Here is a 22396-nt window from a genome sequence, read left to right on the forward strand (position 1 = left end):
AAGATTTGTCATACATGGTCCTCCCTGATGCCTATGATAAGCTTTGCACGTGTTCATGTTTGGAGAAAAAGAAGAGCAAGGGTTGTTTGCTGCTTCTTCGGACAATTCATTTGGAGCTATGGCTTCAGAAGATGTATGAGTGATTTTCTAGGTAGTATTGAATCCAGCACAGAGTAGAAACAAGTATGTGTATCTCTGTGGTCCTCGATGTGTTATCATTGCATGTGCTATGAAACCTCAGTTCTATCAATTTTGTGTTTCTTTTAAAAATCTTATTTTGTGTTTGAATTTATAGGGCATTAATGTTAAAGGACCTATTTCAACCCATTTAAAACTCACAACTAAAACACTTCGGTTTATATTTCTGTTATCATCAGCAGGATATACGTACTACAATTAAAATTAAGGTTATAGGCAGATGCCTCTGTATCTGGTGGTAGAAGGAGAGGATATGAAAGCTGATGAGTAGGTTGTCAGGACCAGAAAGCCTTGATTGTTTAGGAAAACACTTCTCAGTTATCTGTAGTCTTCCTCTATGTGTGTTCTATATTTTGTAGTTCATCCATCAGTGTGATTTTACCCACTTCCCATCTTCCATATATTTGCAAAATTATTTGATATGCTAAAAAAAATTACTTGATATGCTGATTACAACCTCCTGTCCTTAGCAATATTATACATTTATTGCTTTTAGTGTGTTTTGTATGAAAATTTTAATGTGATTGGCACACTGTGTGGGTGAGTCGGTTGAGTGTTTGACTCTTGATTTTGGCTCAGGTCATGATCTCCATTTGTGAGATCAAGTCCTGCAATCAAACTCTGTGCTGACAGTGCAGAACCTGCTTGGGATTCTCTCTCTCCATCTCTCTCTTCCCCCACCCTCCCCTCAACTCTCTCTCTCTCTCTCTCTCTCTCTCAAGATAAATAAAAAAAAAATTAAAAATAATAAAATAAAAATTTAATGTGATTATGAGATACAAGGAGGATAATCAGAACTGTTCCTCTAAAAACTTTAAATGTGTTCAATTTTTTAAAAATGTATTACACATCTTATTTCATGGTGTAGGTTACCATTGACTTCCCCAGTGTATTAAATACTAGCAAACTAATAGCAAAATTATTTAGAGATCAAATTCAGGTTTTCACTTCCTTGAAATGAAGGGGGAAATGCTGTAGACATAAGACACAAGGACCTGTCTTTATGTGTCCATATAGATCCATAAGACTGTAAGTCTCTACAACATTAGTGTTCTTTGTGGTTTATTAGATTCTCAAGACAAAAGATAAAGTTCTGGAGTTGTCAGGAATAATAGTCCAGCAATTAGCAGTTCACACATATCACTCCACTTTATTTTGAGCATTGGGATACATCTGGATGATCAAGAGGCAGCCCAATTTTCTCACTCCTGTCTTCATCTATAATCTTGCCGGGCACACACATTATAAAGCATTAGCCTTGACCTGAAAGTCCCAAACGAAAGTCCCTCTCTCCTTGCCAGTTTGCTCACTTATGCCTCACACTGACTTCTGTTGGCATTCTTTAGCTCAGGCAGGCCAGGCTGAACAGCCTTTGACTTTGCCACTTTGAGCTCATAATTTCAAGGTTCTTCTTATCCATAAGATGTTTTCTATGTGAAATTGGAGTTCGTATAACCTCTGTGGCTATATAACTTTTATTTAACCTAATCCTAGCAATTCTAGAAATTCTCATTTCTCCTATTTCACAACATTAGATATTAGGACACTCAGAAGAAAACATCCCAGACATGTTATACACATAGAAGTGCATTTCTGTGATTTTTACCAGATTCTATTCTGAAACCAGGCATAATGCATAATTCAATTCAGCACATGTTGAGTCTCCGCTTATATTTTCAGCATGAGATAGAACCCAAACCATTTAAACCAAAGCATTAAATCAACAAACTACAGTTTCACTAGGGAAACAAGAAAAACTCATGGAATGATTAGGAAAAATTGATGACAGCATATGATGGATTCCGGTATATCTGCTACTCAGAATACATGCTGTAATAATCCACAAAATGGAAGGATCATTTATTTCTGGGTTTCTCAGGAAAGACTTCAGGTCAAATTGGATTTTGAGGGAGAGGATATAATGGGCTGCTGTGAGAAGCATTGGCATGAATCCAAAACGCATGTATCCCTTGTATTCTCACTTTCAACTAAAGAAATCATTTTCCATGCTGCTGTATGTGGACTGGCATCAAAGTTTGAAGGAAAGCAAAAGGAGGCTGAGCCCCGGGCTGAACCAGAAATCTAACAACTACAAATGAATAGTCACTAACAACTACACTGAATAGTCAGTGGAAACCTACTGTCTCGGGAAATAATGGGGAACAATTAAGAGGGAGCCCCATTTCTTAATTCTCTAACTTGGAGACAGAGATGTCAATAGACGTCTGATTTAATATGCTTTGCAATGCAATAAGACAAATGAATAGTGATTTTAGAAAACTGCCCAGTACTCTTAGTAAGCTGTACTTCAGAACTCGTACCTGACTCCCACACTACACTGAAAGGCTACCCTACTGCTTCTATGAGGCCCCTCATCTTCATTTTCTCCTTTGCCAATAACACAGTACTTTATGCTAGACTGACTTCTTCCACTATCCACCAGAAATTGAGAACTGATGCAGGACAGCTTCTAAATAATTCCCCTACAGAAAACATAGAAAAGAGCGGCTAAGGCTCTACAATGTCTTATCCAGAAGCTCTGTCAAGTGTAGAAGATAGCCAAGATAACATAGCAAGTGAATGTCCTACCTGCAGGTCTCACTGTAGGCTTAAAATGACAGCAGTAGTAACAATACCAAATGTGCATTTTTTTTTTTTTAAGAAAACAGGCAATGTGGGCTTCTATGAAAGTATAGTAAAACCTTGGTTTGTGAGCATAATTCATTCCAGAAACATGCTTGTAATCCAAAGCACTCATTCATCAAAGCAAATTTCAAGAATCATTGGCTTAGTTGTGATCATGTGACATTCAGCATCATGTACTACTCATATCGCAATACATTGCTTGTTTATCAAGTTAAAAGTTATTAGACACGTTTCCTCATCTTGCAGAACAAGTTACTCACAACCCAAGGTTTTACTGTTTCTTGCCCTTTCAACATGATTTTCCGGCAGTGTCATCTGCAAAAAACATTTCAACCTGTTTCTTTCACAAACCCCACTATGCCAATGGACTTTTAATGTGTTCCTATGATTCTATTTGAGTGTGGGATTTTCCCCTACAGATCATTTGCCCCAATTCTTGTTTTATGTATGTAAAATTATAAAGTTAAAAATACTTCAAACCATACAAAGAAAGTATTCATAGTGAAATAGTTTATCAAAATAACAATAATTTTTTAGAAAGTGTTTATTTTTGAGAGAGAGTGGGAGCACAAGTTGGTGAGGGGCAGAGAGATTGGGGGCCAGAGGATCCTAAATGGGCTCTGTGCTGACAGCTGAGAGTCTGATGCAGGGCTTGAACTTATGAACTGGGAGATCATGATGTGAGAACATGACCTGAGCCAAAGTTGGATGCTTACCTGACTGAGCCACCAGGTGCCCCCCAAATAAAAATTATTTTAGATTATTGTTTTTTCCTCCCACTACCTTTCAATCTCTCAATATTATGGATTTTTCTTTCTGTAAGCTTTCAAATATTTCTCTCTCCATGTCAGTGAAAACTACCACAAACCTAGTAAAAAAATTCTTCCTTTTTTCCTGGATTAGACTTTTGTCTGTTACTTCCAAATAAATCGAAATAATCTGTATCTTCTAATCACATCACCTCCGCAGGCTACCATATCATGCTGTTAATTATCATGTAAATTTTTTATAGCTTGGCTTATGAAGTTAAAATCTCAACAAAAAATGTTTGAGTTGCTGGTCTCTAACAAGAGAAAAGTGTCAGAAAGGACAATGGGAACATGTTTCAACTAAGAGAAGAGATAAACTCCTTGGGAGTTATAATTAAAAGCTAAGTAGAGAAAGTGTTTTCATGAGGCAGGAATGCTGCAATAATGCTGATGATAATAAAGGCCTGATTCTGGACCATTGGGTAGCAACATGATGGTCAGTGGTGACCTTGACTGGAGCACTCTCAGTGGAGTGGCAGAGGTGAAAGATTGACTGAGGTCATCCCCGCAGCGAATGGCTAGAGAGAGTGGAGACACTGACTTTAGCAAACCTCCTAAGGGTTTTGCTATAAAGAGAAGAGGGACCTGGAAAGAGATGAGAGGTCAGGAGAGTTTTTGTGTGTGTGTTTTTAGGATTGCAGATAATATGGTGTGTTTGATTCTCAAGACAATCCAGAAAGGAATGAGGTGGGGAATTTATGCTGTGTGAGATTGGGGAATGGGGGGGGGGGGGGTAGATGATCACAAGAGACAGTCCCTGAATGCGTGACAGGGATGACAGCCAGTGCACAAGTGGGAAGTTTGCCCTTAGATAGTCGGATGTGAGCAGTAAATGGCAGTAAAATTGGTAAATTCTGTGGTAATTGTACCTGGAAGATTTTGCCTGTAAAATAGAAAGATTTTTAACAGGATTACCAGCTTTCATGTGTTCCAATATTTTTTAAAAACCTTAATTTTCTTAATCATTTTTTGCTTATTTCTTTACCTAGTAACAAAAACCACATCATGAGCAAAAACAGGCATGTGAGAGTTTGAGATTGTCCAGAAAAAAAGTTTGTAGGCTTGGGGCTGGGCTGATCTGGTATATAACAAGAAACAGTGAGAGCTGAGTTTTGCCTATTAGGGTTACAGACGGATTAAGAGTTGCCTTGTACATCTGAATGTGTTCAGACCTTGGGCTTTATTATGTAGATGTTGGGAAATTATCATTAATCATGAAGTAGGTGAATGGACCAATCAAAGAACAAATACGTGTCTCCAAATGGGCTTGTAGATGTTTGGAAGGAAGTCAGAAAGCAAATGTGGTAAGGTCACACGAAAGCCTTTCACAGTGTAAAACCAGTAGGTACTTTTCACCTTGGAAGTTCTGATAAATCTGTTGAAAATGTTTTCCTCTAGCAAAAACACCAGTAGATATTTCAGAAACACACATGTATGTAAATACACACACAGTACTCTGGGGATAATTTTGAATGAACCAGATTCAGTGTAATGGCCAATGTAAATTAGCTCAGCTTGTTCTTTACAGATTCTCTGCTAAGCACCCTATTTTATTTTATTTTTTTAAAATTTTAATGTTGATTTATTCTTGAGAGAGTGAGAGAAAGAGACACAGAGTGTGAGTGGGGGAGGGACAGAGAGAGAGAGAGAGACACACACACAGAATCCAAAGCAGGCTCCAGGCTCCAAGCTGTCAGCACAGAGCCCGACGTGGGGCTCAAACTGACAGGCTGCGAGATCATGACCTGAGCCAAAGTCAGACACTTAACTCACTGAGCCACCCAGGTGCCCCTAAGCATCCTATTTTAAAACAAATATCTCCCAGTTTCCCTGGGTGTCTCAGTTGGTTAAGCGTCTGACTTCAGCTCAAGTCACTATCTCCCAGTTTATTGGTTCGAGCTCCGTGTTGGGCTCTGTGCTGACAGCTCAGAGCCTGGAGCCTGCTTCGGATTCTCCCTCTCCCTCTCTGCTCCTCCCTGGCTCACACTCTGTCTCTCTCAAAAATAAATAAACATTAAAAAAAAAAGTTAAAGATCTCTCTTGGTGCTTTAGTACAAATTTGTACCTTTTCATTTCATCAAAATGTAGTAGTAAATAGTAAATTGGCTTTCTCATGCTATTCTTTTGAAAGCTTTATTTTGCTTGTTATATGAAACAGTATCAAAGAGAAAATATATACATCACCACAAAACCTGCCAAAAATTTGTAAACACTTTTCACAATTTAATTTAAAAGCAAAATCATTATTTTCCTTCCCAATTTATTCTTTCAATTAAAACCTGTCATGAAAACACTTGAAATCTGTGTGTAGGAGGAAAACTTGGTCTACATTGTTCAATTACTTATTCAACAAATATATGTCAAGTGCTCCTTATTGTGGCTCTACCACAGGACCGTCATGATGGAATGCTAATAGAAGATTGAAAACTATGGCTTCTGAGAGGAGCTAATGTGTCCACAGGTCATTGGTGGGGAAGGAGTCTTCAGTTAGGTCCAGGAAGAGTCTGGCATCCCAAGATCCCTCAAAGCTCCTAGTTCTTTAGTAATTTTAGCTGGTTAGGATAGTCATAATGAAACATTCAGCTTTGGTAACTTCTGGGAAAAGCTGGTGTAAGTGGACATTTTTCTTAAAAAATAAGGGAGTAAGCCATGAAGTTCCAAGGAAGAGACTTAAAGGCAAAGAGAACAGCAAGTGGAAATGCCCGAAGGCAGGAGCATGGATACTTTTTCTTCTCAAAATGTCCTTTTAGTCCATAAACATAGGTTTGTAGCAGCAAGCTTTATATGAAAGCTCTGTTTCAATTTGATTCCATAAATCTCTTGAGTAGCATCGGCTGAATAGGACTCCCTACCAGACAGCTCCAGTATGTAGGAGGCTAGGTATGCAGGACCGAAGGTAAAAAGTGAGTGTAAAAGTGGTCATGTGCATTCTCTGTGAGAATGAATTAGCCACTTACTAACTGTAAGGCTGTCACAAGGCACATGAGACCAGATTACAGAAAGAAATTTTCACACATTGAAAATGTGGTAGGGAAGGAGATTTTCTGCTTCCCTACCACCTTTCCATCACTAACGTGGCCATTTATCCATGCTGGATGATCCCAGAAGAGCTGCAAACAGTCGCTGGCAGGAGATAGGAGGAAGAATTAAGAGGCCTCCCTCACTCAGTGTATATTTCTCTGCCTTGAGTGCACATGGGCTGGGAGGGAAACAGTTTAATGTAAGAGGATGTTAAAATTAAGCTTGATTGGACTAAAATTTTAATACCCAGAAAAATGGGTTCTTTACTAACTGAGAGAGACCAGAGGGGCTTTGGGACCTGCCAGAGACACTCTTGGAGCCTGGGGAAGGAATCAGCAGACTGAGTTTGGAGAGGGTCAGGAAAACCAATATCATTTATTTGAGCTGAGCTTCTTGATTAGATAGGTTTCATTTTTGTTTAATTGTTATCAATTGGTTCAGATGGTGGTGATCAGCTACATGGGGAAATAAATCACACACTCCCATTGAGAAAGGGTTTCCTGCCAATGGCTGCACAAAGGCAGCGAGTGCATTTTTACTTAATCAAATTCATTCTGCAAGAAGGCCCAAGGCAAATAGAATACCGTGATTAAACGTAGCCAGGCTTTTCTCTGAAAAGATCTCAGGAGGAAGAAAAGGAAATAAGGTTGGAGCAGAAGCAAAGATGCTATGCATGAAAAGAATAAGAAAACAAGAGTGGAATAATAACAGACTGTACTAGGAAGACCTGTACGTCTACTTGGTTGCAGAAGATCGTTTGAACCTGGTTCCAACTTCCTTTCTCACACTAATTTTTCCATCTTCCTGTCACATTCTTGCCACAATTGCCTTCTTGCCTGACTATACCAGGTTCCTTTCCAGCAATCCCACGTCCAACTCAGTGCTATTTATGCCTCTGTTACTTCTGCCTTCCGCCTCTGGGTTAAATGTCACTCCTCCAGTGAAACCGTCTGTGTCTCCTTTGGGCTGAGTTGGACGTTCCGGGTTCTGCCTTCTTTGGGTTGTTATTCTGTGTCTAGTTCACTGTAGATGCTTTTCCTGCTATCTGTCAGTGTGCCTGTCTTCTCCACTAAACCCTGAGTTGCCTGGAGACAGCTCTGTGTCTTCTGTATTTTTTAATCTCCAGAGTCTGGTAGAGTTCCTCACATATATTAGATGATCAGAGTGTTTATTTATGTAATTAATTCAGTCATCACTAGGCAGCTGACTGATGGCAGGATAAGGAAGAAATCACACAGCTAATATATGTTATTTCTAAGTACCAACCTCCACTTATTTATTGTTTTCGAGGACTCACAACAGGAGTAAAGAAAGGGGTGGGACCTCAAGTCCAGAATTAGAAAATGGCACGGAACTTTTCTTCCTCTGTCCTTCCCCTCCCTAGTGACTTCTTCCATGGAGCCCAGCTAGAGGTGGAGCAGGACCTCGGAAGGGACTTGATAGACTAGTCAACTCACAGCTGAGTAAGGCGCTAACCCCCTTAAAGGGGGTAACTAGCAGGCTAAAAATGAAGAAATAACAAAGATACAGTGCTGATGAAGTGGCCTCCCAGCGTGTAACCGAAGACTATAAGCTCTGCAAGTTATTCTGCAATCGCAGGAGCAGGTGCTCCTTATGCAAAACCTTGATTTTAGTCAAGGAAATCCTTAGCCTTCTAAACTTTCTCTTTAGGAGAATGCTTCTACATTACCTTCTTCTCGTTTCTGTCTTCCCTCATCTATAGAATTTATCTTTCTTGGTTATTGCCTTATTCTTCTTCAACATAAAAATTCACACACACACACCCCCAAAGACTACTGATGTTTTAACTCAGAGATTCATGTTAGTAAACTATTTTATACAAGCTTGAGTATTTTTGAGACTGAGTGAATATTTTTGGAGTTATAAGGATATACTTGCTATCTAAGCTTCCTTCAGATTCCTATATTCCATAACTGAGGGAACAATTGTATATCTTTAAAATTAGAAAATATTTTATTAGGATATGCAATTTTTTTCCTTCAAGAGACTGGGTGTTTGTTTTTAGAATTTTAAATCACGAAATTAGAGTAATTTATGTGGCTTTATTCCTGATCCTTCGATGTATTTCCATCACTTAAAATTTACATTAAGATGCTTACATAGTAATATGTTTGCTAGAGTAATAAAACCTCATGGAGATTATTTGTAATGTCCAATCTCCCTCAAAATTGTCTCTATAAAGGGTGCTGTGGAATATTTATCTAATGGCATATACACTTCCTATAATTCATGAACCACACCATGATAACAGAGTGCAATACAATGAGTCCAAAAAAAAAAAAAAATCATCTGAACATAGCATCATTTCCTTTAGAAAAACTGAAATTTCATAAAAAGATAAAAAAAATTTTTTTGAACATTGTAAGATGAGATGTACTATACTAGGAACCTGACTGATTTTAAGTACTTAAGACTGGAAAACATTTACTTATGTTCCAGTAAGCCTACTCAAGGCTTTTAAACATTGATAGGGTCTCTCTGCACTAATGTCTCTGGTCCTAGAGCTTAAATAATAAGTTGTTACTTATGCACATATAAATTCAAATATCTGGAAATTGCTGCTTATACGAGTAACAGCTACAATTTTCTGTATGTAAGAAATGCTGTGTTACTCTCTATAAATAATGTGATAAATACATTATTTCTCTTTCATTGATGAGGAAAATGAGTCTTAGCTTAATAAATTTCCTATCATTATGCAAGTAGTAAGTTGCAGAGTTAAAATCCCAGCACCCACAACTCCAGTCTGTGCTCTTTTCAACAAACTGCATTGAATGAGCAATGACATTATTTTTGCTTTATAAGATTAACCAGCAAACAAGATCTTAAAAGGATTTTTTATTTTTATTTTTTTGGCAGTGTTTAAATATACAATTGACAAGGAAATTTGGTTATTTCTGTGATACACAATAGTTCAATAACTAGAATTACAAGTGAAAACACACCAGAACAGATCAGATTTTTAGGAGTTTTCTAGAATTTCTAGAATGCTTATTTTAATGATATATATTTCTACAAATATAATCAAAGAAGATTTAGCATCACTTATTTGACAGTGCTTCTCATGTAATTTAACACACTAAATACATGTATTTAACATCTCTCTTTTATGAGGAGAACAAATCCTTTGGCTTGTTCCAGGAACCCTCTTTGAGGGTTATGTCTTTATTTTAGAATTTGATTTTGGGAAATATATCAAGAAATACCAAAAGATCTGGACATTTGATTATATAGAATCATGGGCCATTATGAAACAATACTTATTCATTTAACCAAAGTGGCATTTAAAAACTTCACAGGCAAATGCAGAAAATTAACTAGTTGTTAAATAGTCTTAGTTCTTCTTATATTGAATAGACTCAGTTTTTTTTTCCCCCCAAGTAATCAAAGACCTGTTAAAGACAAAACATAGAATCTTTGTTTTTCTGGGTAGATTACATGAAAGGTAAAGAAAAATGTTTGTTTATAATTTCCTGTAAAAAGCCAATGATTCTAAAATGTTTTCCTTTTAACAGAAAAAACAAATTTTAATTTGCATCAGCTTATATTTTATATAAGTCATTTTTATTTTTTAGTTAAAATTTTTCATTCCAGTATAATTAATGTACAGTGTTATTTTAATTTCATGTGTACCATATAGTGATTGAAGAATTCTATACATTACTTAGTGCTCATCATAAGAAGTGTATTCCTTAATCCCCATCACCTGTTTCACTCCTTCCCCTCCACCTCCCCTCAGGCAAACCAGTTTGTTCTCTGTAGTAAAGTCAGTTCTTTTATGTATCTCTTTTTTCTTTGTTTGTTTCTTAAACTCCATATATGAATGGAATCATATGGTATTTGTCTTTCTCTGACAGACTTAGTATTATATCCTCTAGATCCACCCATGTTGTTGTAAATGGCAAGATTTTTATGGCTGAATAATAATCCATTGTGTGTATATGTGTGTACTCCTTCTTTATCCTTTCTTCTCTCGATGGCCACCTGGGCTGCTTCCATAATTTGACTATTGTAAATAATATTTCAATAAACATAGGAGTGCATATACCTTTTTAAATTAGTGTTTTAATTTTCTTTTGTTTTCATTTCTTTATTCTCTTAGTAGTCTTTGTCAGAGATAAAATGGCTATCTGGAAAAAATGGTCCAACAAATACATTCTGAGTAAAATATCAGATTAGTCTGATATTAATTATGCATTGCTTATCATTGTGTTCTCTCCCCTGCAATTTTGATGAGAAAACCCATCTTTCTGGTTACTCTGCTGCTAGTGAGTAGTTTTAAGAGATACTGAGATGTAAGAAATATATATGCTGTTGGAATATGTAAGGAAGTTCCATCCGGAAGTCTAAGCTGACGGAAGAGTATGGGCTTTGGAATATTCTGTGTCCCATTCAGAGCTTACTCTGAGTTTGGTTGTATCATTTTGGGTAAATTATTTGATTTCTCTAAGTTCCAGTGTTAGTACCTGTAACATGGCCATAAGCAATAACTTTCTCTAACTTCCAGTGTTAATACCTGTAACATGGCCATAAGCAATAACTTATCTGATAGTTTGAGGCCAAATACAAAATTATATAAAAATTCAGGCACATAAGGCTCAATAAGAGATTGAATTTTTGTTTTTCGTTATGGTTATTATCCAAGTGGCCAATTTAGAAGTCCTCTTTAATTTCAGTTTTATCTAAGTAGTACTGAGCCTCTTAACAATTGGTAATAGACACTAGGCAGATAGAAACTGTGTTTCCTTTTGGTAGATAGAAGAGTACTAGGTATAATTCTAATCTTTTGACACACTGTATTTCATGAAATTTGTTAATGATTTCTACAGATGAAGAAACTGAAGTATGGAGATTTTGTAATTAATATACACAGGGCAGACGCAAAAGTAGACAATCTGAATTCTGAATAAACATCCTTATTTATATTCTTATTTATGTTAATCTTTCTAAGCTTCTGTGTCTGTCTGGAAGGTGGCTGGTGGTAACACTTACCTCAGTATATAAGGATTAAATGGGATGATGCCTGTAAAGATCTTAGGACAGTGCCTGCGATATGCTAAACACTTATTAAATGCTGACATGGCTAGGAATTTGGTTCCATTGCACAATTGTTAAGCGATCTCGGTCAATTTCCTTTAACTCTGTGAGGCTAGTTCCTCATCCATAAGACGTGGATCCTAATTACTACTACATGGTGATGCTGTGGAACTTTAAAGATCATAAATAGTTCATAGCTCTTATTTAGAGTGATACCACTAAGGACTTTTGGCTTCATTTCCTTAATACAGCAAGCTTGATAATTAAAAACGACTTGCCCTAGTCTGAAAAAAATTTATATGGAATAATAACTGATGACTTTAATTTTAAACGAGAAACTATTCTCTTGTGGCATTTAAAGACAATTTCCCGAACATAAATACTAATGTTTTTAAATCCCAGTATAATTAACACATAGTGTTTTATTGCTTTCACATGTACAAAATAGTGATTCAACTATTCTATGTGTTACTCAGTGCTCATCACGATACATGTACTCTTAATCTCCTTCACCTATTTCACCCATCCCGTAACAGACCTCCCTTTGGTAACCATCAGTTCTCTATAGTGAAGAGTCTCGTTTTTTGCTTGATTCTTTTTCTTCGTTTGTTTTGTTTCTTAAATTCAACATATGAAAGAAATCATATGGTATTTATCTTTCTCAGGCTGACTTATTTCACTTAGCATTATACCCTCTAGATCTATCCATGTCATTGCAAATGGCAAGATTTCATTATTTTTTGGCTAATATTCCATCGTGTGCATGTGTGTGTGTGTGTGTGTATATATATACACACACCCCACTTCTTTATCCATTCATCTGTCGATGGACCCTTGGGTTGCTTCCATAATTTGGCTTTTATAAATAAAGCTGCAATAAACATAGAGATGCATCTACCTTTTAGAATTAGTATTTTTATATTCTTTGGGTAAATATCCAGTAGTGGAATTACTGGATCATATGGTAATTCTATTTCTAACTTTTTGAGAAACCTCCCTACAGTCTTTCATCGTGGCTGAACCGGTTTGCATTCCCACCAACAGTGCATGAGGGTTCCTTTTTTTCCATAACCTTGACAAACCATGTTATTTCTTGTGTTTTTGATTTTAGCCATTCTGATAGGTATGAGGTGATATCTCATTATAGTTTTGATTTGCATTTCCCTGATTATAAGTCATATTGAGCATCTATTCATGTGTCTGTTGGCCTCTGTATGTTTTCTTTGGAGAAATGTCTGTTCATGTCTTTAGCCCATTTTTAATTAGATTATTTGGTTTTTTTTGGTGTTGTGTAAGTTCTTTATATATTTTGGATATTAACCCCTTATTAGATATGTCATCTATAAATATCTTCTCCCATTCAATAAGTTGTCTTTTAGTTCTGTTGATCATTTCCTTTGCTGTGTAGAAGCTTTTTATTTTGATGTAGTCCCAATAGTTTATTTTTGTTTTTGTTTCCCTTGCCTCGGGGGACGTATCTAGGAAAATGTTGCTATGGTTGATGTAAGAGATAATATTGCTTGTGCTTTCTTCTAGGATTTTTATGGCTTTAGGTCTCACCTTTAGGTGTTTTTTTTTTTTTTTAATGTTTATTATTTTTTGAGACAGAGACAGAGCACAAGTGGGAAAGGGCAGAGAGAGGGGGGGAAGACACAGAATCCAAAGCGGGCTCCAGACTCTGAGCTGTCAACACAGAACCTGACATGGTGTTCGAACTCAGGAGCCATGAGATCATGACCTGAGCCAAAGTTGCATGCTCAACTGACTGATGCACCCAGGAGCCCCTCACATTTAAGTTTTTAACCCATTTTGAGTTTGTTTTTGAGTATGATGTCAAAGAAAGTGGTTCATTTTTATTCTTTTGCATGTAACTGTCCAGTTTTCCCAACACCATTTTTTATAGAGATGGTCTTTTTTCCCAGTGTATATTCTTACCTCCTTTATCAAAGATTGACCGTACAATCATAGGGTTATTTCTGGGCCCTCTATTCTGTTCCTTTCACCTATGAGTCTATTTTTGTGCCAGTACCATTCTGTTCTGAATATATAGCTTTGTAATAAAACTTGAAATCTGAGACTGTGATACCTCCAGTTTTGTTTTCTTTTTAAAGATTGTTTTGACTATTCAGGGTCTTTCTTCCATATACTAATTTTAGGATTGTTTTTTCTAGTTTTGTGAAAAATGCTGATGGCATTTTGATAGGAATTACATTAAATGTGTACATTGCTTTGGGTAGTATGGACATTTTAACACTATTTGTCCTTCCAATTCATGAGCATGGAATACCTTTCTATCTGTGTCATCGTCAATTTCTTTTCTCAATGTTTTATAGTTTTCAAAGTACAGGTCTCTCATTTCCTTGGTTAAGTGTAATCCAAAGTATTTTATTATTTTTTGTGCTATTGTAAATGGTAGTGTTTCTTTAATATCTCTTTCTGCTAGTTCATTATTAGTGTATAGAAATGCAACGGATTTCTGTATATTGATTTTGTATCCTGTGACCTTACTGAATTCATTTATCAGTTCTAGTAGTTTTTTGGTGGATCTTTAGGGTTTCCTATATATATAGTATCATGTCATCTGCAAATAGTGACAGTTTTCCCTCTTCCTTACCAACTGGGATGCCTTTTTTTTTCTTTTTGCTGTCTGATTGCTGTGGCTAGGACTTCCAGTACTATGTTTACTATAAGTGTTGAGAGTGGACAGCCTTGTCCTGTACCTGATCTTAGGGAAAAAACTCTGTTTTTCACCACTGAATATGATGTTGGTTGTGGGTTTTTCATATATGACTCTTATTATATTGAGGTATGTTTCCTCTAAACTTACTTTGTTGAGGGTTTTTATGAGTGGATGTGTATTTTTTCAAATGCTTTTTCTGCCTCTATGAAATAATCATATGGTTTTTATCCTTTCCTTGTTGATGTGATGTATCATGTTGATTGATTTGCAAATATTGAATCATCCTCACATTTGAGGAATAAATCCCACTTGATCATGGTGAATGATTTTTTAAATGTATTGTTGGATTTGGTTTGCTAGTATTTTGTTGAGGATTTTTCCATCTATGTTCATCAGAGATACTGGTCTGTAGTACTCTTTTTTTTGTAGTATCTCTATCTGGTTTTAGTATCATGGTAATACTGGCCTCAGAGAATGAATTGGGAAGCTTTCCTTCCTCTTCTATTTTTTTGAATAGTTTGAGGGAATAGGTATTAATTCTTCTTTAACTGTTAGGTAGAATTCACCTGGGAAGCCATCTGGTCTTTAACTTTGATTTTTGGGAAGTTTTTTATTACAGATTGAATTTCTTTACTGTTAATTGGTCTGTTCAAATTTTTTATTTTTTCTGGATTCAGTTTTGGAAGGTTATTTCCATATTTAACCATTTCTTCTTGGTTGTCCACTTTGTTGGCATACAATTGTTCCTAATATTCTCTTACAATCCTTTGTATTTCTGTGGTGTCAGTAGTTATTTCTCCTCTTTCAGTTTTGATTTTGTTAATTGAGTTCATTCTCTCTCTCTCTCTCTCTCTCTCTCTCTCTCTCTCTCTCTCTCATGAGCCTGGCTATAGTTTATCAATTTTGTTCGTTTCAAAGAACCAGCTCCTGGTTTCATTGATCTGTTCTATTGTGGGTTTTTTTTTGTTTTGTTAGTTTCTATTTTATTTCTACTGTAATCTTGATTATTTTCTTCTTTCTACTGGTTTTGGGGTTTCTTTGTTCTTTCCAGCTCTTTTAGATCTAAAATTGGGTTGACATTTTTCTTGCTTCTTGAGGTAAGCCTTTTTTGCTGCAAACTTCCCTCTTAGAACACCTTTTGCTACCTCCCCCCAAATTTGGAATCATTTTCATTTATCTCCATGCATTTTGTTTTATTTTCTCTTTGATTTCTTGGTTGACCCATTCATTGTTTGGTAGCATGTTATTTACCTCCATGTATTTGTGTTCTTTCCAGACTTTTTCTTTTGGTTGATTTCTAGTTTCATAGCATTGTGGTCAGAAAAAACCTCAATCTTCTTTAATTTGTTGAGATTTGTTTTGTGACCACATGTAATGTGTTCTGGACAATGATCCATGTGTACTTGAAGAGAAATGTGTATTCTGCTGTTTTATGATGGAATGTTCTGAATATACCTCTTAGATCCATCTGGTCCAATCTGTCATTCAAAGCCACTGTTTAATTATTGTTTTTCTATTTGGATAATCTATCCATTGATGTGAGTGGGATGTGAAAGTCCCCTACTATTGTATTACTATCAGTTTCTTCCTTTATGTTTGTTAGTAGTTTCTTATGTATTTAGGTGTGCCCATGTTGAATGCATACATATTTACAATTGTTATATCTTCTTGTATTGTTCTGTTTATGATTATGTCGTGTCCTTGTCTCTTGTTACAGTCTTTGTTTTAAAGTCTATTTTTGTTTTTCTATGTATTGCTACCCCAGCTTTCTTTTCACTTCCATTTGCATGATAAACGCTTTCCTATTCTTTCAATCTACATGTGTTTTGGGGTCTGAAATGAGTCTCTGGTAGGCAGCATATGGATAGGTCTTGCTGTTTTTATCCATTCTGTCAACCTATGTCTTTTGATCGGGGTATTTAGTATATTTACCTTCAAAATAATTACTGATAGGTATGCAGTTATTGCCATTTTGTTACTTGTTCTATGATTGTTGTAGTACTTTTCTGTTTCTTTCTCTGATTGCTCCTCACAGTTTTCCTGGCTTTGTTTACTAATACATTTGGCGTTTATTTATTTTCAAGAGACAGAGAGAGAGCATGAGCAGGGGAGGGGCAGAGAGAGAGGGAGACACAGAATCCAAAGCAGACTTCAGGCTCTGAGCTGTCAGCACAGAGCCTGATGCAGAGCTCAAACTCATGAACTGTGAGATCATGACCTGAGCCAGTCAGTGGCTCAAATGACTGAGCCACTCAGGTGCCCCCTTTTACTGATATATTTGGATTCCTTTCTCTTTGTTAATTTTTTGCATATATCTTACTGGTTTTTGATTTGTGCTTACCATTAGGTTTCTATCTAACATCTTATGCATATAGCAATCTATATTAAGTTGATTGTCACTTAAGTTTGAACCCATTCTAAAAGCAATAGATTTTACTCCTCTACCCCATCCCCACATTTTAGATTTATGTCATACTTTACATCACTTTATTTTGTGAATCCCTTGATTTTTACAGGTATACTTAATTTTACCCGTTTGTGCTTCCTTCTTTTCTTACTCCCATTTATGGTCTTTCCTTTCCATTCAGAGAATTCCATTTAACATGTTTTTATAAGGCTGGTTTAGTGGTGATGAATTCCTTTCATTTATGTTTGTTGTGTGGGAACTCCTCATCTCTTCTTCTGTGCTAAATGATAGCCTTGTTGGATAAAGTATTCTTGGTTGCAGGTTTTTTTCTTTCAGCACTTTGAATATATTATGCCACTCCATTCTGGCTTGCAAAGTTTTTCTGAAAAATCAGCTGATAGCCTTATGGGGTTTCCCTTTGAAAGGAACAATCCAAATGACAGCCCTGCCTTAGTTTAAAGCTAGGTTCTCTTTTCTGCTTATTATGGATCTTTGATAAGAAATACAATTGCTGAGAAGTCTGTTTTGCTTGCTGTTTGCTACGAGCATTGTGAAGCCTTTCCTGAATGTAACCCGCTGTGTAGTAGAATGGGTTGTAAACCTTCCTAAATGTAGTCTGATAGGTAATGGAATGAGTAATTGTACATAAACTAACCGGCATTTCTCGCTTCTGTAAACTTGCTTGCTTAGCACATTCCTCACCTACCCTACCCTCTTCCCCCTTTTTCCTCCCGCCACAAGTAACAGACAAAGCCTTCCCGCCAAAGGACAGACAAAGGACGCCCAATCAGAGAACAACAAATGTCCTTACTTTAAAATCAACCAATCAGGCCCCTCATAATTTGAAACCTCCCCTGTGCTATTTGTCTCTGTCTATAAAAACGCTGTACCAACCCTGATCGAGGCCTCTTGCGTCATCAGCGACGAGTGCGCAGGGGACCAGGTTCGAACCTGCAATAAAGACCCTTGCCGCTTGGCTTTGACTTACGACTCTGGTGGACTTTTGTGGGAGGTTTTGGAACTTTGGGCATTACACCCTTAAATGGAACTATTTCTTTTGCTGCTTTTAAAATTCCGTTTATCACTACTTTTGGCTATTATAATTACTGTGTGTCTTGGTGTAGACCTTTTGGATTGATTTTACTGGGGACTCTCTCTGCCTCCTCAACCTGGATTTCTGTTTCCTTTTGCAGACTTGGGACATTTCAGCTATTATTTCTTTAAATTTTCTGTCCCCCTTTCTCTTCTTTTCCTTACAATCCCTGTAATGTAATCCTGTAATGAAAATGTTACTATGCTTGATGGTATCGCTGAGTTACCTTAGTTTATTTTCATTTTTCTTTTTTCTTTCTCCTGTTCAGCTTGATTGCTTTCCATTACTTTGTTCTCCAGGTTGATCTGTTCTTCTGCTTCCTGCAGTCTACTATTTTTTTCCTCTCTTGTGTATTTTTAATGTCACTTATTGGGTTCTTCATCTCTGGTTGGTTCTTCTTTATGTTTTCTCTTCGCTGAGGGTCTCACCTAGATCCTCCAATCTTTTTTTCAAGTCCAGTATCTTTATGACCATTGCTTTATTTCCTTATGAGGCATACTATGTCCATTTCATTTAGTTCTCATGCTGTGATTTTTTTATTTCATTTGAGACATATTTCTCTCATTTTGTCTAACTCTCTATGTGTGTTTCTCTGTGTTAGTAAAGTCAGCTATGTCTCCTGCTCTTGTAGTGGCCTTATGAAGAAGAGGTTCTATAGTGCCCTGCAGTGGAGCGTCCCGTGTTCACCAGAACCTGGTGCTTCATGGGTGTTTCCTATGTGTGTTAAGACTGAGCCACCTTTGTCTTCAGTCCAGTTGTGTACAAAAGCTCTCTTTCTCTGTTGTGGGCAGGGTTTGGTCCCTGTGATGTTAGTGGGCCACCTGAACTGCCTTGGGCTTGAGTTGGGTCAGATCAGGGTTTCTCACAGCACTGATCTGCAGGGTGCTCTCCCTGTTCTGTGCCCTAAGCTTTTGTTGGTTGGCAGGGTCTGCAGTCAGAACAGATGTCTGGGTCCCAAAGGGGTATATGTGGTTTTTACCCCCCCACCCCGGGTAGGAGTCACTTTGGAGTGCTGCTGGTCCCTGCAGTGCTGCTTGCACAATGTCTTCCTTGTGGCATCACTTTGGATTGACTCTTGCTGAGGGTGGGTTGGAGGAGTTGAGTCTACAGGAGAATGCTGTGTGCTGTTAGCAAGGTGTTGTGCTGGCCTGCTGTGGGAAGGAACTGTTGTTCTGGAGAACTCTTGCTGAGGCCCATTTGGGGTTGGGGGTTCTGTGAAAGAGCACAGGAGCTAGGTGTGCTCTTTGCAAGCTATTGTATAGAGTTCTCAGGTCCTACTGGTCCCTGCAGGTGTCTGTGTATCTAGGCTGGGGAGGGTGAGAGAGGGAAATGGCAGCTACCAGCTTTTTTGTTCTTAGAGAAGTCTCCTAAAGATCCCTGCCCCTCTGACACATACTCTGAGATCAGTAAACAAATCTCCTTCCCATATACCCCAAGTGTTTTTCAAACTGCTGCTCCAATGCTCTCTCTCAGTGGGGCTCTTATGCTGTCTTTTTAAGGACAGGGATTCAGTTTCCTATCACCCTCCAGCTTTCTGAGAGAGGAGTCTGCTGATTTTTAAAGTTCTAGTTGTTCAGTCCCATTGACTGTAACAACTCTCAAAGTTAAGCCCCTTTGGTTTCAAAGCCAAGTATTATGGGGATTCATCTTCCCAGTGGAGGTCTTCTGTGCCTGGGGTGGCTAATGCGAGGTCTGCTCCTCACCATTTCTCATGCCTGTGGACAGTGTTGCAAGTCAGTTTAGTTTCTGACCATGTATCCACCCTTCCTACCTTTTTCAATGTGGCCTCTTCTCAACGGTTAGCCATAGAGAGTCTGTTCTGCCAGTCTTCGGGTTGTTTGCTGGGTTATTCACACTGATGTGGGTGTTATCTAGGTGTGCTCATGTGGTGAACTTTGGATGCTCCTACTTCACCATTTCACCCAGAAGTCAGACTCATAATTTCTGAAAATATATTTTTTAAAATGTAATTAAATAACTAATTGAAAAGCTAGTGATATAATTCCTGGCAAAATTATTTATCTAAAATTTTAGCCATCATAATACTTTGGATTTCACAGTAAAATCAAAAGTACCCTTTTGAATCCTTCAGTAATGTTTGTTTATGAGAAATATTTCATTGAAAAACAATAGTTCTTATTGGGGAAATTTTTTTATTTATTTTATTACAATTCACACTCACAGATCATCATGTTTTATCCTAGACGTAATGAAGAATGCAGAGTAACAAATTCATAAGAATACTTGTTCTGATATTCAATTTACTCAAAATCAGTTATTATTCACCTACACAGGACAACATGCTGAGCTCTAGAGATATGAAGATTGAAAAGCTGCATCTTTGCCCTCAAAAGCCCAAAGTTAAAAGAGGAAGGCAAATACATAAGAAAGCACATATGCAATGTACAGAGAAGTGATGCATAGTTCTTGTCCATTTTTAGCCCACTGTCATTCCTCCAGACTTGAGATTTTCACTTACATTTATTTTTTTCCAGTTTCCCTTTAGTTAGAATTCATATGCTACATCTATGTCAGTCTCTGTAAGTCAATCACTGTGTGACACTTAGGTAAAAGCTGACACACAAGTAAGTGCTCAGGGATTATGTTTTTTATCCAGGATTAAGAAATGTGGCTTTTTCCACCTATTTAGTACATGTAACAAATTGCACACATGAGTATTTGAAGGCTAAGCACTGTTTCAAATGTTTTATTCAATATAACTCATTTAAGGACAAAATTATGAACAGGTACCATTATTACCCTATTTTACAGATGAGGACACCAATGTACAGAGGGATTAAGTAACTTCGACATAATCATGCACTGGGTAACAAGCAGAGAATCCTTGATTTGAACCTGTCTGCCTTGCTCCAGTATCTGTCATTCTAACTACCACACATACTGCCTTTGTATCATGCTGGTCTTACTCACTGACTGTGGTGATCCTTGTTCCACATTGGAATCAAAAACTAAAACACAAAACTTAGATCTATACTGAAATTCATACAGCTTTTTATAGTCTTTGGAGTACAACTTTCTGTATAAGTTCACCGAAGCTGAATTTTTCTTATTCGTTTTGCTGTATTGAACATGTGCTTCATCTGTACATGGTGTAATTCATAAGCCATTATCTCCCATTAAGGTAATGCACCATAGCACGGTCCCTAAGCCAGGGAGCAGCATGGGCAACACACCCAGAAGGGAGGGCGTTCTCAAACTGGAATCCCTTAAGAAGCTAGTGCTCAAGCCAGGCAGAGGTATGATTGAATGGAAAAACTGCTTAAATACTATAAATAACTTGTATTTTTCTCTTACAAAAAATACACTTCAAACATCAAAGAATTAACTACGAAAAAGAAAAGGAAGTGTATTTTGTACTTTTGCCATAACACGTTATCACAAATTTAGCGACACCATTTCTGTCCATCTGTGGACCACTGAAACTAAAGAAGCAGTTTATCTGCTTCCAAAACACAATGGTGGTACAAGCATGGAATAACAGTTGTAGATATTTCTGTTCAATAAGGGAGAAAAATGGAAGGAAAAAAGAAGTCACTAATCCCAAGAAAGTCTGAAATCTAGTCAGGCAAATTCCATTAAGTTTAATGCTCTGTGGCTTGTGGCCTAGATTGTCTTGAACAGACTGTTAGTAAGAATATGGATATTAACAACTCTGCTTGGGAGGACTCAAGAAAATGAGCACAGTAGAGAAAATATATCACTTTAGATAATACCTACATTGTCACAAACAGACTATTGGTGGAAATACACATATGAAAGGGGGTTGAAGTTGATAGAAGGTAGATGACAAGTAAGGGTGTGGGGTTTAGTGATGATGAGTTTCAGGTGCTGACGGAATGTGAGGATGCCCATTAGAAAGTAGGAGTCCAACAAAATAACCTTCAACATTTACTGTAAATAGTACTTCGGTAACTGGGGGCAAAGGAATAGATCAAATTCTATACCTAGACTTCAAAAGTTGTCCTTCCTGATTGTAGGAAATAACACTTTTCATCACTCTTGGCCTGAACCAAGCAATTTTTATTTGCCAAATTATTTATTATTTTCAAATTTTCTAGGGACTAACCTCACCCTAGAATAAAAGCTAACATTTACAGCTATTGCCATTACATAATTGAAACATAGCAGAACCCAAGGGTTTGCAATTCTCTTTTTAGCAGTGGTATTAGTTTACTAATTCAGTAAGAGTGCTGGATTTAATTGTTGTACCCAGCAGGAAATCTGGAATAATTGGTCGTTTTCTGAACAGATTTTACTAATGATTGTCACACATCTTTGACTCAGCCCTTCAAAGGAGAGTGGTCATTCTCCAATGTTGGCCAAATGTTGCATTACTAAAGGATTTGCTTCTTGGGGTACCTGGGTGGCTCACTCAGTTGAGCGTCTGACTTCAGCTCAGGTCATGATCTCATGGTCTGTGTCTTCGAGCCCCGCATCAGGCTCTGTACTGACAGGTAAGAGTC

This window comes from Herpailurus yagouaroundi, unplaced genomic scaffold (assembly GCF_014898765.1).
Source record: "Herpailurus yagouaroundi ecotype Mexico unplaced genomic scaffold, PumYag 28, whole genome shotgun sequence".
Taxonomy (NCBI): Eukaryota; Metazoa; Chordata; class Mammalia; order Carnivora; family Felidae; genus Herpailurus; species Herpailurus yagouaroundi.